The following is a 20249-nucleotide window of genomic DNA, read 5'->3' as shown; positions in this document are numbered from 1 at the left end:
AATAATGATTATTTTGGTCATTTCATATCATGTTGACAAATGAAATGATTAAGATATTCAATGTTTTTAGTGTAAGATAATGGCAATTTTGGTCTTTTCATATCATGTTGGACAAGTGAAATGACTTAAATATCCATGATTTACATTAAACAAATATTGTCTATTTCACTTGCAATGGTGATTAATTTTGTCTGCTGGAATTATATATCATTCGTATTAGCATCGAATGAGGTGAATCTCTCTCTCTCTCTCTCTCTCTCTCTCTATACACACACACACACACGTAGATGCATACATGTTACAGACTTGTAACACTGGATGGAACTGTGCCGGCTTGGTGAGGGGATTACATTTTCTGGTATTAGTTGCCAGTTGGTGCTAAACAGCCAGGGGATTACATCCATATGGTTTGCTTATGTTACAGAGGATGAAAGTTGCGGTGTAAGTGCCGTTTCAAGCCCGTCCAACTATCATAGAACTCATCTCTACCGCAGAATGCTTCGAACTGAATTGTTTGGGTTTTTGGAGCCAGAATTGATATTTGAATTCATGATGATGAATTTATTATGGTCACAAGAGGTGGTCCATAGATGGGGTGCTGATGGGATCCTAGTCAAGAATTGCAACAATGCAAATCTTTATTTGACATCTTCTATCCAACCTCTCTTTGATAAATTTCCTTTCAACGGACGTACGGTGCCTTCTCTGTCTCTCTCTCCCGCGAGTCTGAGGCTGAGTAAGGTTTTTTCAGTCCCCTTGCTCGTGTAAGGTGGTTTGGTCTTCCCTGGTGGGAGTACTGTTCTTTCCTTTCGTTCTTCCATACTTGTGAACCTGTAATATGGAGGAGGAGGATCTTGCCAAAAGGTGGGAGAGATTGAACCTGTCTTCGGCTGAAAGGGAAGTTTTTAAGGTCTGTTTTGCAAGATCATCAGAGGAATCTTCACGTAACATTGCATAGTTGGAGGAGTGTTGTCCGAAAAAGGCATAAATAGTGAGGCTTTCAGAGTCACCATGTCGAACATATGGAGATCGGAGGGATGGGTGAAGTTCAAAGATTTAGGGGACCTTAAATTTTTAATCGAGTTTCAGTTTCTTGGTGATAAAGAAAAAGTCTTGGGGGGTCGGCCATGGTTCTTTGATAGGAACCTGGTATCCTTCCTAGAATTTGATGAAGATGTTCTTTTAAATGACATCCACTTCCGTTTTGAACCCTTCTGGATTCAACTCCACGGCCTTCCTTGGGGAGCAATGACAGAGGAAGTGGGTAAACAGTTGGGCTCCTCAGTTGGCCATGTCATTAGAGTCGATGCAGACTCAGATGGGGTGGCATGGGGGAAATGTATGAGAATACGAGTTGCAGTGGACTTACACAAACCCCTTCTACGGGGTAAATGGATGGAACTGAATAACATAAAACACTGGATCGCAATAAAATATGAAATACTACAGTCTTTCTGTTTTCACTGTGGCATTTTGGCTCACAAAAGGAAAAGATGCACTCAACAAAGGGGACCTACATCTGGTGATGATCCAAAGACCATGCAATTTGGCCCTTGGATTCGGGCTCAGCCAATGAACTCCAAGATTTTTGATGGCAGGCAGTATGGAGGCAAGTCTGGTGGCCCAAGTCATCAGCATTGGCAGCATACTGACTCCTCAAAAGGGCAAGAAGGCGAAACCAACCTGAAACAGAAAGTAGGGGGGGAAGAAGACACTAATTCTATTGGAAATAAAGTTAAGGAAGCAAATGTTTTGTCAATGCCAGGCAAGGACCTGCCAACTGAGTCTCTGATCGCACCTATGGTGGAGGCTGTTATCTCTAACAGCCAACATCCAGCTGTCAAGGAGTTAGCCTCTCCTGTACTCAATTCAGCCTCACCTGAAGTTAATAGGGATCGGATACAAGGAACAAATAATGAAGAAGTATTCAAGCCACGCATCACGGGAGCAGTGACTCGACAAAGAGGGGCCACCTGGAAAAGAAAGGCTAGAGAGGTAAATCATTCTATCTCTTTGGTCACATCTCCTAAAAGGAAGGGCAATAAGAAAAGGGAAATGGTCTCCCAGTTAGACATAGAATATACAGTGAAAAAACATAAAGACACCCATGTTTTATCAGAGTTTAGTGATAATACAATCCTGGTGGAGGCTGTGGAGCAGCCCCACCTTGAGCAATGATTGGCCTCAGCTGGAACTGTAGGGGGCTTGGGAACCCCCGTACAGTTCGAGAATTAAACCTCCTAGTGAGGTCTAAGTACCCCGACTTCATATTCCTAATGGAAACCAAATGTGATAGGAAAAGGGTTGAGGAAGTGAGGAACAAACTTCATTTTGATTGTAGTTTTGTGGTGGGAAGTAGAGGCCTCAGTGGGGGCCTAGCTTTTTTGTGGAATAGCAATGTGGACTTCTCTTTAGTAAACTTCTCACAAAATCATATTTCTATGGTACTCACTGAAGAGGGTAGCCCCCAACAGATTTTGGTTACTGGTTTTTATGGTTTCCCTGAAACATCAAGGAGAGGGGAAAGCTGGAGCCTGTTGAGATTGATCAAACCAAGGGAGGACAAACCGTGGCTTTGTTTGGGGGATTTCAATGAGATATTGCATCACCATGAAAAGATGGGAGCAGCTAGCAGACCATATTCACAGATGGAGGCATTCAGAATGTCTATGGACTGGTGTGGCCTGAGTGACCTTGGGTTTGAAGGCTCAAAATTCACGTGGTGCAACAATAGAGAGGGTGATCAGTTTACTAAAGAAAGACTGGATCGTGCTATGGGTAATTTGATGTGGTCTGACCTGTTCTGTGATTGCAACATCAGTGCTCTTGCTGCCCAAACTTCTGATCACAGCCCATTACTGGTTATTGCTACAAAGAGAGGTATGAGGCATTCAAGTTTTGAGTCAAGAAGGAAGAAGATCTTCAGATTTGAAGCAAGCTGGAATGTACATGAAGCATGCAACAACATTGTTAAATCTACTTGGTCTGCACAGGGTTCAGCTCAGGGCCCTAAAATGAATTTATTCATGAGGAAACTAAAAAGTTGCAAGGAGTCCTTAAAGCATTGGAGCTCGAGCCTTGGGAAAAAACAGAGGGACATACAAGGACAACTAAAGCTTCTTTTGAGGATGCAGGACTCAAATATGGGCTCTAACACAGCAGCCATAAAAGCGCTTCAGAAGGAAATTGATAAATCTCTTGAGGAAGAGAACCTAAGATGGCAACAGAGAGCAAAACAACTGTGGTTAAGAGATGGGGACAGAAACTCTAAATTCTTCCATAAATGTGCCAACCAGAGGAGGAAGAACAATGGAATTCACAAGCTTATGAGGACTGATGAAAGCTTTACAACAGATTTGAGAGAGATTTCTGGTTTGTTTTCTCAGTACTACCAAGATCTATTTACATCATCAAATCCAAGGGGAATTGAGGCATGTCTGAACCAGGTCCATCCTCGGGTAGACAGAGAGATGAATGCCAACTTAACCAAACAGTTTTCAGCTGAAGAGGTAAAGTGTGCTATATTCCATATGAATCCAATGGGATCACCAGGACCAGATGGATACCCTGCTTTGTTCTACCAATCACACTGGGATATTGTGGGAGCTGATCTCACTGATGCTGTCCTGGAAATATTAAATGGGAATGGTAATATTGCAGCTATTAATGATACTTTCATAGTACTAATTCCAAAAATCAGATGTCCCCAAACTGTCCTGGATTTTAGGCCTATCTCTCTTTGCAATGTCGTTTATAAGGTGGTGTCCAAAGTTCTCTCGAATAGACTCAAACTGATTCTCCCTTCTATTATTGCACAGTCCCAAAGTGCTTTTATCCTTGGCAGAATGATTATGGACAACGTCATAGTGGCCTTTGAAACTCTTCATGCAATGTCAACCAAAGGCAAAGGGAAGCAAGGATATATGGCCATAAAGCTAGACATGAGCAAGGCCTACGATAGAGTGGAATGGGTCTTCTTGAGAAGGGTCATGGGTAAGATGGGCTTCAGCAATAGATGGATTAACTTGGTCATGCAGTGTGTAACTACAGTATCCTATTCTCTCCTTATAAATGGTAGCTCTCAATGCAGTTTTATCCCAACTAGAGGAATCAGACAGGGAGATCCTCTCTCCCCCTATCTTTTCATATTGGTGGCTGAGGTGCTTAGTAGCTTAATGAACCATGCTGAAAGTATCAAGATGATTCATGGTTTTCCCATTTCCAGGGGGAAGCTTAGCATCAATCACCTCTTTTTTGCTGATGATAGCTTGATTTTCTGTAGAGCCAATGCAGGAGAGTGGTCATCTACCCAGGCTCTGCTGAACCTTTATGAAGAAGCCTCGGGTCAGAAACTTAACAAGACCAAAACCTCTATTTTCTTCAGTTCCAGTACAAAGCCAGCTGCAAGGGAATATATTTTGAAACTGGCTGGAACAAGGGCCTCCTCAAGCTATGAGAAGTACCTTGGATTACCAGCTCTCATTGGTAGATCTAAGAATGCTGCTTTTAAGGGTATCACTGACAGAATCAGAGGAAGAATCAGCAACTGGAAAAACAAGTTTCTCTCTCAGGCAGGGAAGGAAATACTTCTCAAGGCTGTGATTCAAGCCCTTCCCACTTATTGCATGGGAGTTTTCAAACTTCCTAAATCCCTTTTGAATGAAATCAACAAAATTATGCACCATTACTGGTGGGGCCATCTACAAAATGAAAAAAGGGTGCACTGGGTATCTTGGGGTCAAATGGGAAGATCAAAATCTGCAGGTGGTTTGGGTTTTAGGGACCTTGAGAGTTTCAATTTAGCTCTTTTGGCTAAACAAGGATGGAGAATCATCCAACAGCCCAATTCCCTTGCTGCACAGGTTCTAAAATTGAAATATTTTCCAAGTGTTGATTTCTTTCAAGCCAAAGTGGGTTATAGACCTTCATTTATATGGAGAAGTTTCTGTGCTGCAAAGGGTCTGATAGAAAAAGGCTCCATATGGCGTATTGGTGATGGTCAAAGCACCAAAATATGGAAAGATAGGTGGCTGCCACAACCTACAAGCTACAGAATCCAATCACCTGTAAACATTCTGCTGGAGGATGAGAAAGTGGCTAGACTCATAAACCAAGAAACTAAGCAGTGGGATAGAGGCTTGATAACAGAAGTTTTTGGCCCTGAGGTAGCAGCAGTGATCCAGAGAATTCCCTTAAGCTCATCTGGTCTTATGGATAAACTAATCTGGTTGGGATCCAAAGATGGCTCTTTCACAGTTAAGAGTGCCTATCACCTACAAAAGGAACTCTATGCACAGCTCAAGGGACAATCTTCTAGGGGGTTACCGAGGCAGAGGGACTGGACTGACTTGTGGAAGATGCAGATCCCCAATGCTAACAAATCTTTCTTATGGCGTGCATGCTTAGAAGCTCTCCCTACAAAGCTCAACCTCTGCAGGAAAAGGATTGTGGACTCTCCTATATGCCCTATCTGTTGCTTGGAAGAGGAAACCACCACTCATGCTCTCTGGAACTGCATTTCTGCCATGGATGTATGGAGTCAAAGCCACATATTTTTCCAAAAAAGCTCTTTCAGGGTGGACAGTTTTAAGGATCTATTCGAGTGCCTCAGAGAGCAGGGTACTCAACCTCTAATGGAACTGTTTTCAGTCATATCCAGGAACATATGGCTTAGAAGGAATAAACTGGTTTTTGAGGGTTCCTTCATGCATCCCAACCTGGTGGTGAGTCAAGCATCTTTATCACTTGCAGCTTATAAGGAGGCCCAAGGAAGTAGGAAAAGTACTCCTCAAGCTTCTAGTACTCGAATGACTGGGTGGTATCCTCCTCCCTCAGGCTCTATTAAGATCAACTGGGATGCTGCTGTGGATGTGCCTCAAGCTAAGGTTGGCATTGGTCTGGTGGCCCGAGACCATGAGGGCAGGATCTTAGTTACAAAGCAGCTCATTATCTCAAGCATTCCTGACCCTCTATTGGCTGAAGGTTTAGGAGCTTTCCAGGCAGCTTCTCTGGCTAGGGACATGGAGTTCAGCCCTGTCATCCTGGAAGGGGACGCTGTGCAGATAGTGAATGGCATTAATCATCAGCTTGAGAGATGGGATAGGGTGGGAATGGTCATGTATGACACTGGTTTGGTACTCTCCAGGTTAGGCCAATGGTCTGTGGTTTTTGTCAGGAGGTGTGGCAATCAAATGGCACACAATCTGGCCAAGGATGCCCTTAGGCTAGAGGAGGATTCGGTTGTTGTGGTCTTTGGACCTCCCTGTAATCATGTAACTCCATCTTCCTTGGTTTAATGAAATGGTGATTTCTTTCAAAAAAAAAAAAAAAAATTTCCTTTCAACTTTTATTATGGGGGTCTAAACGAGTCGATACCGAACAAGTAATGAATGTTAAAAGTCTTAATCGAGTTAAGCCGTATTTATTGATGGAGTCACCTAACGCATCTATGGACGAAGGCAAAGGCTATATCTCTCTCCTGTACCCAAAGACGGTCTCTACCTTTCAATCCCTCACATCCTCTCTGGTTACAAGAACCTAGATGTGTCAACTTTTGTCGACAAAGCCCAAAGGGCATATATATACACGTACCACCACCAAACTCATTGCCCTTCGATCCACCATGCTAAACAGCCAGATGTGTCAAGCTCTTACATATCCACATCTAGTTGCATCAAGCTTCTTTTGATATCTTGATAATGTCTGTTATGAAACTAAAAGAGAAATAATATTGCAAGAGAAAAGAGTTGTTCTTCAATACAAAACTTGATAAAATACAAATGAATGATACTTATATATATAGGAGTACAAAGCAGTACGTATAGCTTAAGTCTTAATTGATGGTTAAAGATAGGTCTTAATTGATGGCTCAATGGTCTTAATTAATTGCTAAAGATTGGTCTTAATTAATGGCTAAATGGTCATACAAATAAGTTTATAACACTCCTCTTTTGGATGACCATATATAAGGAATATGCCTCGTTAAAACCTTGCTAAGGAAAAACCTTGTGGGAAAAAAATCAATGGCAAAAGAAAAAGAGTACAACATTTATGTATATTGTTAAGTGCTTTAAGATCGCCTCATTAAAACCTTGCAAAGGAAAACCCAGTGAGATAAACCTTAGCGAAGGAAAAAGAGTACAATCAGCACAATTCTTTAAGACATTTACTCCCCCTGAAAAGTGTATAATAATAGGTCTTCAAGTCTTCGCATTCCAATGTTCTACACAATCTTCTTAAATGTCGCAGTTGGTAATGCTTTAGTAAATAAATCTGCCAGATTATCACTTGACCGTATCTGCTTGACATTAATTTCACATTTCTCCTGAAGTTCATGGGTATAAAAGAATTTAGTTGAAATATGTTTAGTTCTATCACCTTTGATATATACTCCTCTAATTTGAATAATACAAGCAGCATTATCTTCGTATAAAATTATTGGACTATCATTAATCATTGGAAGACTACATTTTTCTTGAATATGTTAAATCACTGATCTTAGCCAAATATATTCTCGACTTGCCTCATGAATTGCAATAATCTCTGAGTGATTTGAAGAGGTAGCAGATAGTGTTTGCTTGACAGATCTCCATGATATAGTAGAATTTCCATAGGTAAATACATATCCAGTTTGAGATTTACCTCTGTGTGGATCTGAAAGATAACCTGCATCCGTATATCCAACTAATGGTGGACTTGATCCATATTGATAAAATAATCCTATATCAACCGTACCTCGGAGGTATCAAAGGACATGTTTAATGTCATTCCAATGTTTTCGAGTTGGTGCATAACTATATCTTGCAAGTAAATTAACTGAAAATGCAATATCAGGCCGAATGCAATTTGCAAGATACATTAGGGCTCCAATTGTACTGAGATAAGGTATTTCAAGATCAAGAATTTCTTCATCGTCTTCACAAGGATGAAATGGATCTTTCTACACATCAAGTGATCAAACAACCATTGGAGTACTCAGGGGATGAGCTTTGTCCATATAAAAGTGTTTCAAGACTTTCTCTGTATAATTTGACTAATGAATGAGAATTCCATTTTACAAATGTTCAAGCTATAGGCCGAGACAAAATTTCGTTTTGCCAAGGTCTTTCATTTCAAATTCATTCTTTAAATATGTAGCAGTTATTCTGATCTCTTCAGGAGTTCCAACAAGATTTAGATCATCAACATAAACCGCAATAATAACAAATCAGGAGTCTGATTTCTTAATAAAAACATATGGGCATATTGGATTATTCTCAAATCCTTCTTTCAATAGATATTCGCTAAGGCGTTTATACTACATGCGTCCGAATTGCTTTGACTCATATAAAGATCTTTGAATTTTAATAGAATACATATTTTTGGATGTATTCAAATTAGAAGTTTTAGACATTTTATATCCTTCAGGGATTTTCATATATATGTCATGATCCAATGATTCATATAAATATGCAGTGACCACATCCATCAACTGCATATCCAATCTTTTGGTAACTATCAAACTAATCAAAAATCTGAATGTGATTGCATCCATAACAGGAGAGTATGTTTCCTCATAATCAATTACTGGTTTTTGCAGGAAACCTTGTGCAACAAGTCGTGCTTTATATCGCACAATTCCATTGGTCTCATTATGCTAACGTATAAATACCCATTTATATCCAACAGGCATTACACCCTTTGGTGTTTGTACAATTGATCCAAAGACCCCTCGCTTTGCTAGCGAGTTTAATTCAGCTTTAATAGCTGATTTTCATTTTGGCCAGTCATTTCTACGTCGACCTTTTTCGACTGTTCTTGGCTCAATTTCTTCATTACTTCTGGTAATGTCAATAGCCATTTTATATGAAAATATGTTGTCGACAACAGTTTTATTTCTATCCAAAATTTCTCCAGTACTTATGTAATGTATCGATATTTCATTATTTTCAGGTACCTGTCCCTCTTTAAGGGAACACATTTCATTAAATACCTCTTCAGGAGGTTCTTTTTCAGGAGATTTAGTCTCTTCAGGAGCATCAATTACTCTTATGGCCTGTGTTGTGGGTATGGACTCTTCAGGAGTACCAAATTCATTTTGTATTTTTCTCTTCCGAGAAATTTTGTCATTTGCACTAATAAGCCGTCCACGCTTCAAGCGTATTTTAGACTCACCTCTTGCTATTTTGGCAACTTGTCTTTTAGGGACTGCAATCCTTGTTGAAACATTAACAGTAGAAATATATTATTTTACCACACCTTTAGTGTCAATATATACATCCGGTAATTGATTTGCAACACTTTGAAATGAATAATCTTTTGAACCTCTAGTTTACATTCATTTGTACAAGGATCAAATTATTGAAGAGTTTTATTTTCCCAAGTAATTTTCTGTCGTGCTTCAGGCACTGACTTCTCATTACCCAATGCTGGAAAAATGGATTCGTTAAAATGACAATTTTTAAAACTTGTCTTAAACATATCCCCTGTAAGAGGCTCAAAGTATCTAATAATAAATGGAGAATCAAACCCAATATATATCCCAAGTCTACGTTGATGACTTATCTTTGTACGTTGTAGAGGTGCAATTGAAACATATACCGTACATCAAAAAATACAAAGATGAGAAATATTTGGTTGTTAACCAAATACAAGTTGTAATGGAGAATCTTTGTGATATGCTAATGGCTTAACTCGAATCAACGATGTTGCATGAAATATAACATGTCCCCAGACAGAAATAGGAAGTTTTGATTTCATAAGTAGAGGTCTAGTGATTAGCTGAATCATTTTAATTAATGATTCAGCTAAACCATTTTGAGTGTGTGTGTGGGCAACTGGATGTTCAACATCTATTCCTACTGACATGCAATAGTTATCAAAAGATTAAGATGTAAATTCATCTGCATTATCCAATCGAATAGTTTTAATTGGATAGTCAGAGAATTGTGCTCGTAGTTTAATTATTTGGACAAGAAGTTTAGTAAATGCAATATTTCTAGTGGAAAGTAGACAAACATGTGACCATTGAATTGATGCATCAATTAAAACCATAAAGTATCTGAACGGTCCACTTGATGGTTGAATAGGCCCACATATATCCCCATGAATCCTTTGTAAAAATGACGGAGATTCAAAAACAACCTTTGAAATAGATGGTTTGATAATCAATTTACCTTGAGAACATGCAGAGCATGGATATTCATTGGGTAAGATAATCTTCTGATTCTTTAGGGGATGCCCATACAATTTATCAATTATTCGTCTCATCATTATTGATCCCGGATGTCCAAAGCAATCATGCCAAGTCATAAATACTTTAGGGTCAATGCACTTTTGGTGCATTACCACATGTGATTCTATTGTTCTCATTTCTGTATAATATAATCCAGAATAGAGAGTAGATAGTTTTTCTAATACGAACTTCTGGTTCAACATTATTTTAGTAATGAGAAGATGTTCTTTATTGTCTTCGTTGGTGGTTTCAATATGACAACCATTACGACGTATATTCTTAAAACTCAATAAACGTCTTCTAGATCGTGAAGAAAATGGAGCATTATCAATACAAAATTTGGTGTCATTAGACAACACAATATAAGCTCTTCCGGAGCCTTCAATTAGATTTGATGAACCAGATATGGTATGAACATAGGCTTTACTCAATGTTAGATTTTGAAAATATTTTTTATCCTTAAGAATTATGTGAGTTGTAGCACTGTCAGCCAGACATATATCTCTATTATTCATCTTAGAGATAAAAAGTTCATCAGTAAGACTCATGATTCTACAAATATATAAAACTTTCATTACTACAAAATATTGCAAAATATAAATTGTTTTTATAATAAGATAAAGAAAATACATTAATTAAAAAGGAACACTTCCATCACAATCAAATGATCAACTCTACCACCATAATCCTAAAAGAAATTAGAAACATCAAGACTTGTAATATATTCTCCATCTATAGAAACTAAAGCATTTGATGGTTCAGCAAAATTTGTTTTAAATTTTTTAATTTTTTCTTTTATAGAAGCCTGGTATAAGTCAACCAAGTGCTTAGTTGTACGACAGGTACGAGACCAATATCCAATCATACCACATCTATGGCATCCATCTTCATCTTTCTTTAAAAATTTGTTTTGAGAACCTTTACCCTTCTCTGAGTTGAACCACTTCTGGTGGTACGGTGTATATCTATTATTATCCTTTTTAGTGTGGTCGCTTCTAGGATTTCCACTTCTATAATTTTTCCTACCACGTCCACGCCCTTGGTTTCTTTGGAAAGATGCACCATTCGCTTATAGGAATAGTATAAATCTAGTATCCTTCATTTCAGGGAATGATATAGAACCAGTAGGACGTGACTGATGATTTCTTAACAAAAGTTTATTATTTTGCTCAGTCACTAGAAGACAAGATATAAGTTCAGAATATTTTTTGAACTTTCGCTCTCAATACTGCTGCTGCAGGAGCACATTTGAGGCATGAAAAGTAGTATATCTCTTCTCTAACAAGTCATCATCAGTGACTTTTTCACCACATAATTTTAATAGTGAGTTAATTTTAAAGAGTGCAGAGTTATACTCACTAACACTCTTGAAGTCTTGCAACCTTAGGTGCATCCAATCATGACGAGCTTTTGGGAGGATTCCAGTTTTCTGGTGCTCATATCTCTCCCTTAAATCATTCCACAAAATAATGTGATCTTTCACCGTTAGATACTTAGTTTTTAATTCTTCATAAAGATGGTGCCGAAGGAAAATCAGTGCCTTAGCGCGGTCCTGCCGGGACCTTTGATTTCATTCTTTAATTGTATCTCACAGGTTCATCACATCCAGATAGATCTCAGCATTAAGGATCCAAGATAAATAATTTTTTCCAGAAATGGCAAGAATAACGAATTTCAATTTTGTAAGATTTGACATTTTCTACATAGATAAATCAGGAACATAAGCATGTTTATATTATAAATAAGAAATACTTTCACAAAATCATGAGAATAAACATAGATTTTCATCAAGTAATAATAAGTAACGTAACATTTCATATTCATTTTAAGAACTATAAATAATATATTGAAAAACTTATTTGATGTAGAAGACTACTAGTTTCAAAATCATCAGAACCTTCATGTTGATAACATGTTATGAAACTAAAAAAAAAAATGATATTGTAAGAGAAAGAGGATATTGCAAGAGAAAAAAGTTGTTCTTCAATGCAAAACTTGATGAAATACAAGTGAATGATACCCATATATATAAGAGTATAAAGGAATAGATATAGCTTAAGTCTTAATTGATGGCTAAAGATAGGTCTTAATTGATGGCTCAAGGGTCTTAATCAATGGCTAAAGATTGGTCTAATTGATGGCTAAATAGTCATACAAATGAGTTTATAACAATTTTTACTCTTTTGACCGAGATTTGATTTTTGACTTTTGACAATAACTATTGTCTCGTATTCTTTCTACCCTTTCTCATAGATGTGATCCTTATTGATAGTCTTAATAAGGGTATTTATGGTGTGTGTGCGTGCTATTAGGTCAACCTTCAACAGATGAAATCACCTCAAAGGCAGCCTTCTCTTGACCATGGTTAGAGATGCTATGGGACTAGAACCGTTTTGTTTTATTTTTCTCATTTCATGCACTGTAACGCTTATTTTGAGTTGTTTGTAAGAAACAGGTCTTATTTTGTTTTTTGTTCCATTTTCCCTCATATCCTCACTGTAACGCTCTCCATCCAATGCTATTGCATTTCCTGTTTTATTTTTTGTTATTGCCTAGTTATCTAGCCTTTCTGGGATTTTCCCTCTAAATTCACATTGTAATTGCTCAGTAGAAATTCAACGGAGAAATGTCTTTAGGCTTTACAAATCTTATAAAAACCCAAAAGTTTTCACGAATCAACCTAATCGTATAGGTTTTAGTTTGTCAGCATAGTTAGTTTTCTTACTCACTATAGTTCAGAAACACGATTTTATTTATTCGAGATACTTAGAAGTATGAGAATGAGAAATGATCTACACCATTAATCTCAAAATAATATTTAGGACTTTATAGCGCAATAAAACTATTTTTTATTTTCGGAATAACGCTTGTTAAAACGTATTTTGAATTGTTCAAGTCACTTAGGAGTTGAGTTTCACAAAATGAAGTACGCTCCTAGTTTCGTATTAATATTTAAGATTTTATGGTGTATAAAGTTACTTTCACTTTTTTTCAGAGTGAATAGTAGCCTCGGTGTTAGCACCTAGATCAGTATTTTCAAAATCATATTTTGGAATGTTCAAATTAGGTTAGAGAAGTTTTATTTGGACACTTAATAAGATCTTAGCCATACTTAGTGAATAGTATTAGACGCTTGTCACCAAGAGTTACCATGAGATGGAAAATATGAAGGAAATCAAGTTTTGTAATCATGCTACTTAAGTAAAACCTTATAAATTGTATTTAGGCTTGATAGCAACCCAAACTCGAACCAAACCCATTGAAACCCTAAATAGAATCCATTCGGTTAAGGTCCATTAAGGCCCATGAAATGGAGCCATCAAAGCAAGGCGTGCAGAAGAAGTTTCCCCTTGCCATGGTCCTATCACTGCCCAAAGCAATTCCAAATAGTGCATGATGGGAAGGCCAACTGCCACCTCACCCCTCCCTCTCACATGTTAGCTTGTGGCAAAAAACCATGGGCTAGTTTTGCCCCTGGCTTTGGCTGATACCCCCATTACTCTAAGTGTCATTCACACCTCTCATATCATCCTCTAGATGTTTCAAAGGTGTCCAGGTTCTTTCCTCTTTTACTTGTTACTTTCCAACCCTTCTCTTGGAGAGAAAACTAGAGAAGTTTTAGGATAGATTTTCTAGTTTACTTTGCTCAATTTATTGACAGGGTACCTTCACAAAAGTTGTTTCACTTCAAGTATAGTTTTTGTTGGTATGATTATGTTACTTTTTGTGGTCATTTGATGGGTCTAAAGTTGGTTGGTTTAAGCATGAAAATGTCATTTTGGGCGATAATCTGGACAATGTGTGATATTTTGTTGATTTTGTCCAAGTTCTTGACGAGATCTTGGTTTTATTTTATTTTTATAGATTATAGTTAACATGCTAACATATAAGTTTGATGAACATTCATGGCATGTTATAAGCTTTTGATTAGAGTTTTATTTAGATTAAAAAAAAAAAAAAAGTTGAAAACTAGAAGGCTGAAAACAAATTCTGTTTTGAATAAGCTTGAATCTTTTGTTCGGAAAGCATGCTCCAATGGCTTTAATATTCACATTTGATGTTTTTAAGACTTTGATTTACATGTTAGGGTGTTAGTTTAAGGATTTATGTGTTGGGTTTATAGATAAGATTTCTTATGCATGCAGAGGTTCGATTAGGTCATGTATTTAAGGGATCTAGGTAGATTGATGTTTTGATTCACTTTCTGCCATGTGATCTTGAGTTTAATGCTTAGATATATTCTAGGACATGGTTTTTAACCAAATTATGTTGATCATTTATGATTTATTGCATGAAATATTTTAGATCAAACTGCTTGACCAAAACGAAACCACAAGTATTCAGGTTTGGCGAGAGTGTTAAGGTCGAATGCTTTAAGTTTGATTTTTATGATTTTTGTGATTTTTTCTTGATGATTCAAAGCATGATAGTTCTTAGAGTGTGATACGAGTGTATTGGAAGTATGTTATTGAACTTTTGGAGTTCTTGGAGTTGTTTTGAAAAGAGATAAAACCTTGAAAACCAAGTGTTGTGTTTAAGGTTAACAACTTGAAGTGTTGTATTGAAAAGATTTGCGGCTTTTTTGAAGTGAGTTTTGTTGACTTTTCTTGTATGCTATTTGAACATAGGATATGATTAGCATGTTGCAATATTTCAGTTGAAGCATGAGAAATACAATTTGATAGAATTGCAACAAAAACCAAGAGAGTTGGCCTATGCATGTCTCTCTTAGGTATGTTTGATATATTTTAAATTCTTCTAATTAGATATTTGGATTTAGAAAAAAATTTACATGATGAATGTAAATTTTGGTGAGTTGTGAAGTTAGGATGTAAAATTCTTAAGTTAAGAAAAAAAATAGTCATTTTAATCTAAGATAATAATTTTATGTTTCTAAACTGTTAGTGATAAGTTTCTAGTATTTAGAAATATCTATTTACAGTTTCTTATATTTCGTGTATTTTAATATGTCATGCAACAATCACTATAAGTTAGCTTCTAACTTATTGTCAAATTACTGTTTATGCGTATTGTGTATTGGTAAGGAAACAATTGTCTATGTTCTTACATTATTATATATGTCATGCCATGTCATCACATGTATGTTTGTTACACATTATATGCTATCATGTAATGTTTATCTATTACATATTTTATTCTATCATGAGATGTTTATCTGTTATACATTATATTCTATCATGTAATGTTTATTTGTTATATATATATATATATATATATATTATATTCTGTCATAAAATGTTTATCTATTACACAATATGCTATGTCATGAAACGTTTGTTTATTTCATTTTATGCCATGTTACAAAATGTTTGTTTATTTCAGTTATGTCATATCATTCATTTCACGTAAATGTCACGTTACGTTACATTAGGTCATCTATCCTTTTGTTTCATGTTACATCACGTAGGGATGATATTGGGCGGGTAGGGGCCTAAGAAACCGACAGGACAGGCGATTTTTTGACCCAATTGGTCCGGTCTATTCCTGTCCAAATTATATAGGACCAAATTCATTCGATTCGATTCATAGTCCAAGGGGTTTTCACCCTGGACCAGACCGGATCAGACCAAATGAAAATTAAAAATATATATATTATTATTTACATATAATATTATTTATATAAATAATTGTATATAATTAATTATTAATATATCACAATATTACATAAGTATTATATTCTTTAATGTATAACTATAATATATAATACTAGTATATATTAATATATTAACATATTATAAGAGTTATAGTATAAATTATAGTATCTATATAAATTTATAGTAGTGTTAGTATAGTTAACTTAATATGTTGGTATTAAATCATTATAACTACATAGAGTATTATTTAATATAGTATTACCAATTTATTACAAACATATATTATATTAATAATACTACTAGTATAGTTAGTAGTTATAGTATTGGTACTAAGTCTATAACTATATATATTTAGATCAATATATTATTATATTCTTTAATGTCTAACTATAATATATAGTAATAGTATATATTAATAATTGTACAATTTATTATATAATTTTCATTTAATAAGTCACTTAATTTTACTTTAGTATTTTAAATAATTTTTTATTAATCGATTTTAAGGAAAAAAAAAAAAAGTTGAACCAAATGTACTGACCGGATCGGATCCTACCGATAGGGTCTAGTTCGGGGAAAATGAAGGACCAAAAATTTTCAATCCATAACCTGAACTGGACTGTGCTCACCCCTAACGTCACGTCTTAACTATAGAGTATTTCAAAAACAAATTTTCCACATCCAGTCAAGTCAATTTATATTTATCACGACCCTTAGTGTTAGGATGAGGTAATATTTTAGTGGAACTCCTTTATTCATATTAGAGTCTCTAAATTAGTGAGATATCCCCTAAGTTGACAAAATAAAGATCAACAGGTATCGAATGAGGCCTAATTAAATAGTCATCGGAGCGAAGTCAAGCATGCCGATGGTGCCTCCCACACATTCAATTTCATGTTATATGTACTTGTGCTGGTGAAGGTACCTGTAATGAGATACTACATTATGTTTTCCATAGCTGGTATGTATATTAACATACTCACAGCTGTTACAGATATCTGTGTTGTGATCCGGTAATCGGTAAGGACACATACGGCTCAAGGGGAACCATGTAGCACCCATATGGTCACTTTTACTAATCATGTTTAATTATTGAACAAGATTCCAAGTTCATATATTTCATGTTCAAGTTCATGCCATGTCTAGTTCAGTTGCAATTCAGATTCAAGTTCATGTAATGTCAAGTTCAATTTCAAGTTTTGTCCATGATCAAGTTCTTCTCATGTCAAATCAAGCAATGTCAGTACATGTCATGTTATTTGTCAAGTCACATTAAGCTTATTTATGCTCATGTTATGTATGCATGTTTTTACTGTTATGCATGCATATTTAAACTGTTGGTTAAATTCTTTATTAACTTGCTGAGATTTATAATCAAATCTCACCATAATAGTCTTAACTAGCATTCCTTCCAGAATGGTAGACAATGTGTCTAGACCTAAGAAAATGCAATGGACGCTGGCCGACTAGAGACAGTCAATTAGGTAGCAAAGGCACGACATAGAGCTCATAGCCTCCATGCTTCAATTCAAAGATAGTATTATGGCATCTCTGACCAAGTTGCACAAGCTAATGGACATATTAGCCCAGTAGATGCTTTAGTTATGCTTGTATTTAACAAGCTCTGTCTTCAATACTTTTATGATTACGGACCTTTCAGACTTATGATGTAATCTGGAATGTCTATCATTTTTATGTTTATGTATTTTGTTTCAAAGTTTTTGAGATATATCTCTTTTGGTGCATAGTATTGCTAAAAGAAAAAAATTATCCGCTGTGAGTATTCAATATTGTTTTGTATACTAGGTGCATTGCATCTTTAATTATCATAAACCTTGTGTTGTATGTCCTAATGCTTCAGAGTCTGCCCGATCTCAAATGGAATTTAGGAACATCATAGAGTGATATCAGAGTAATACGTCTCTGGATTAAAACCATATATCCTTAGGAATTGCACCAAATATTAGGATTGAAATTTTAATCTTTGTTAGGTTTTAATTTCTTGAGTACGAAAGCTAGTACATGGTTTTGATATATGTGCCCGTGTGTTTCAAGAAGTAACACTTGACGTGGGATAGGATACCTTGGAACCCTGATGAAGATATCAATCAGGAGAATCAGAATCCCTTGATGGATGGCGGGCAAGGATTAGCTAAAATTGTACGTCTATTGACTAGCGTACTTAGACATCAGCAACAACAACAAGTGCACGTGCCTAGACCCGAAGTTAGGATTTGGTCCTATGAGAAGTTTTTGATTCATTTTTACCCAAACTTTTCTAGTAATAAAGGACCTTTGAAGGCAAAGAAGTAGATTATTGATCTTGAAAGGACGTACAAGACATACAGATGCATTAAGGACTATAAAGTTTTATACGCTGGATACCTATTTCAAAGAGAAGCTGGAATTTGGTAGGATACCCAAAGGTAGCTTATAATAAGAGAACTAGGAACCCTCACTACATTGACATGGGAAATATTCAAAGAAGAATTCGATAACAAATTCTTCCAACATTCTGTCAAACAACATAAGGTGTAGAAGTTCGCATCTTTGACTCAAGGTAGTCTGACCGTGGAGTAGTAAGCCACCAAGTTTATGGCATTGGGAAGGTTTGCACCTCACTTGATTTCTATAGAAAGAATGCATAGGCAGAAGTTTCAATGAGGACTATAGTCTAGGATTCGTAGTCAAGTGGCTTGTCACCGAACTTACTAGGAGTTGGTAAACGTGGCTGCAATAGCAGAAGCTTAGTAGAGAGGTCTAGCTATTCAAATCTATTATGAACGAAAAAGGACCATGTCTTTTGTTGCAAGCATGCCTAGAAGAGGAGATATTTTCCCAGCCCAGCTAAAGGCAAGGAATCACAACAGGAAGACAGACACCGTCTTTACACACGCACTGCCCAAAGTGTGGAAAAACATCACACCAAAGAATGCCTTTATGGATATGGAATTTTCTTTAGATGCGGAAAGCCCGAACACTTGATTAGAGATTGTTCCAATGCCACACAAAGTAGTGGAACTGGTGATAACAAGCCAAGGCCTCATGTCCCAGTGTGCGTATATGCTGTAACCTGGGTGATATCGATTCTGACTCATCAGAGACGGAGGACGTTGGCATCATCACTAGTATTTCATTATTTTTGTGCATTTATTTTTAGAATGGATGGTAGGATTGCTATTAATAGTAGTATCACGTTATATTATTAATTGGAAACATCAACCTATTAAGGTTTACCACTTGCACACTATTCGATTAAGGCGAGTCGCAATCCTTTGTGTCTGCAGTGTTTGCATGGATTTTTAGTTTGTGAATTGAACTATTATCTTGAAGTGTTGTAGTGATGACCCTTGACAGGAATATAGTAGCTTGTACCCCTTTAGCTAAGGACCACCCTGTGGAATTAGACAGGAGGATATTGAAGGCTGCCTTGTTAGTATTCAGTCAAATGGAGTTTGACCTAATCTCGAGAATGGATTGGCTATTCAAGAACTATGACAAGATAGACTATCGGAAGTGAGAAGTTTTGTTTGAACCCCCGACTGAAGATAAGATGAGTTATGCAAGAGCATTGATTAAGACCACCCCTCTAGTGATTTCGACTTTGCAAGCCAAGAAGTGCATCGAGGATGGTGCTTAAACATTTCTATTAATGACTATGGAGAGGATAGTCAGAAGTGAAGAAATCCATGGGATACATATAGTTGAAGACTATATTGAAGGTTTTACCAATGAGTTACCTAGATTACCACCACATAGAGAAACGAAATTCAATGTAGAGTTGGAGCCTGCGACAACTCTAACATACAAGGCATCGTATCATATGGCCCCTGCTAGATTGTAAGAGCACAAGGTGTAGTTGGAGAAACTATTAGAGAAATGACTTATTCGGCCCAGTTCTTCACCATGGGGAGCATCAGAACAATTTGTGAAGAAGAAAGATGGTTCCATGAGGATGTTCATAGGTTACAAAGAGTTGAACAAACTGATGATCAAGAACAAGTATTTGTTACCATGGATTAATGACTTACTAGATCAACTCCAAGGAGCATCAATGTTTACAAAGATTGATCTGCAATCAGGATATCATCAACTGAAAGTCAAGGAATAGGATGTGCCGAAAACTACCTTTAGAAGAAGGTACGGCTATTACAAGTTGTTGGTGATGCCTTTTGGGTTAACCAATGCTCCAGCTGCATTCCTGGACATGATGGACAAAATATTCAAACCCTATCTGGATAATTTTGTTGTCGTATTCATTAATGACATCCTAATCTACTCGTAGAGTGAGAAGGAGCACATAAATAATCTAAGTATGGCTTTGACTATACTTAAAGACTAGAATCTATATGCCAAGTCAGTAAGCCCGAGTTTGGTTTCGTGAAGTTAAGTTTATAGGTCACAAAATTTTCAGTAGAAGT

The sequence above is a fragment of the Carya illinoinensis genome, chromosome 5 (assembly GCF_018687715.1).
Source record: "Carya illinoinensis cultivar Pawnee chromosome 5, C.illinoinensisPawnee_v1, whole genome shotgun sequence".
NCBI lineage: Eukaryota > Viridiplantae > Streptophyta > Magnoliopsida > Fagales > Juglandaceae > Carya > Carya illinoinensis.
This window is presented reverse-complemented; position numbering follows the sequence as displayed.